This window comes from Pteropus vampyrus, unplaced genomic scaffold (genome assembly GCF_000151845.1).
Source record: "Pteropus vampyrus isolate Shadow unplaced genomic scaffold, Pvam_2.0 Scaffold626, whole genome shotgun sequence".
In the NCBI taxonomy this organism is placed as follows: Eukaryota; Metazoa; Chordata; class Mammalia; order Chiroptera; family Pteropodidae; genus Pteropus; species Pteropus vampyrus.
In genome coordinates this window covers 115614-117739 of record NW_011889407.1, presented here as the reverse complement: position 1 = coordinate 117739, position 2126 = coordinate 115614, and the positions used below count along the sequence as shown (strand labels likewise).

Sequence of the window (2126 nt, the reverse complement as noted above, 5' to 3'; positions counted from 1 at the left end):
GGCAGCGCGTGCTGCCCCTGAGGACCTGCAAGTCTCGCGTCTCCCCCAGGGCCCACCGGAGTCGCTCAGCTTTAAAGTTTGAGTTTAAAGCCGTGCTCACTGGCCCGAGGAGATAAGAAAAAAAAATCAGGCCACTTGTCAGCGTCCCTCTGCTTCCTTCTAGGGTCAGGCAGAGCGTGTGAGGGGGAGGACAGCTGCGTGTCCTGGGAGTCCCCAGAAAGGACAGGCCGGTGCCAGTGGCCGGGCACCTGCTCCTAGGGGTGTGACCCTCAGGGCCCTCGGAGCTATGCTGGCCACCAGCCCCCGTCCTCAGCAGTCCCCCCCGGGTGCGAGGCCATAGGACCTGCTCCGAACATGGGGACTCTTCCTGAGGAGGGACGGAACCTGCTCGTGCCTCTCCTTCGGCAGGCCCACGGGAAGGGAGCTACGGGCCGTGTACTTCCTGGGGACACAGGCCCACACTGGTTCCAGCTGTCCTCCTCACAAAGCCCACGAGCAGGAGGGCGTGACGTTCCCAGCTCCCCCGGCTCCTCAGCCAGACTGAACCCTAATATCCTCTCTTGAGTAACCTGTAAGGTAGCTGAAGTGACATATTCAACATGCTCTCTTTGATTTGATGCAAATGAGTCAACTCCTGGAGTCAAAACCCAAATCTCCATGTGGGTTTTGCCCTCGACCCTGCTAGCGACCTTGGAAAGTCCGTGTGCCCGGCACAGCCAAGGAAAGAGCAGCACTGTCCAGAGGGCCTGGGGCGGGGGTCGCTCTCCTCAGAACGCAGCAAGGGGAGCAAGAGGCCGCCACCCCGGGTGGCATCGCAGATGCTGGCACCGAGCACCTGTCACTGTGCTGCAAGCCTCATGGCTGCAGGGCTGGGCACACGACTCGCCTCACAAGCGGTTTGCACAATAAGGTGACAGCCTTGCAGGTTGGTGACCGTCAGGTCCAGTCCCCTGTGGGGGTTTGTTTATGCCTACAGCACCCGATATTCCCAGGCGGTCTCCCATCCAAGTACTAACCAGGCCCGACCCTGCTTCGCTTCCGAGAGCGGACATCGGGCTCGTTCAGGGCGGCGTGGCCGTAGACCATGGACCGTGGCTCCACTGGGGCGCGAACCCAGGACCTTCTGCGTGTGAAGCAGACGTGCTCACCGCGACACTGTGGAACCACGTCCCTGTGTTTGTGTCTGATTATGTGTCGGCCGCTCCACTCCGTGTGACAGTGACAGCTCCCCACTGTCTGCTGAGGAGCCTGTTGGGCAGGCATCACCTCTAAGTTGGCACAGTTCCCTGAGCTTCCCCGGCAGCTGCCACCTCCCTCCGTGTCCCAGCCCAGGCTGCTCTTCTGGTCCTCAGCCCTGACTGACGGGGGTGGGGGTGGGGGGTGTTAAATGCCTGCTTATTAAAAAGGCAAAGATCCCCTAATGAGGGCGGACGGTGGCTCTGGAATTCCTATGTGGACTCTTATTTATTTCCTTAGTCCCCGACCCCACGGTGAGGTCCTCCCCACAGTCACGGTCCTGTCACTGCGGCAGAGGTGAGTGCAGTAAAAACAGAGGCGGGCAGGGCTGGCACCGGACTCGCGGGGACAGACGGGACGCGGGGACAGACGGGACGCGCTGGGCCTGCCCCTCCCCCAGGACACAGACGCCGGATGGAACAGCAGGACCCCTCCCCCCTGAGGCGCTTTCTGCGGGGCTCGTGTACCATGCGAGCGCCCAGATCCCCCTGCCTCGGGGCTGAGGAGGGAGGAAACACCCAAATAGCACAGCCCGTGGTTCTGCCACGCTGCCTGCCCTGCGCTCTCTGCGGAGAACATTCCGGTTCTAAGGGCTCCGCCTGTCATCTCCGGGGGGGGGGAACCGGACCTCCAGCCACACCCCCAGCGCAGCGGGTCCGCTCTGCCCTCGGTGGCAGCTGGCCCTGGTCCCCCACGCCAGCCGTGCTCACAGCTCCGGCCCGCACGCTCAGACCCGATGCCAGTCGAGAGGCCCCGCGCTGCCACGGAGCCCCGACTCCTGCCCAGCGATGCGGCTTCTCCCCCCGCACCCCCGCCCCCGCTCCTCCCTCCCTCGCCCTCCCTGCTTCGTACGACTCAGGAGCCTCCCCAGTTCCCAGAACAAAGAGAAA

At 63.4% G+C, this 2126-nt stretch overlaps 1 pseudogene; it reads right to left on the bottom strand.

Annotated features, from left to right (window-relative positions):
• Positions 1-967: 967 nt before the first annotated feature.
• LOC111733730 lies at positions 968-1083 on the bottom strand (annotated as a pseudogene).
• Between the last annotated feature and the right edge of the window lie 1043 nt (positions 1084-2126).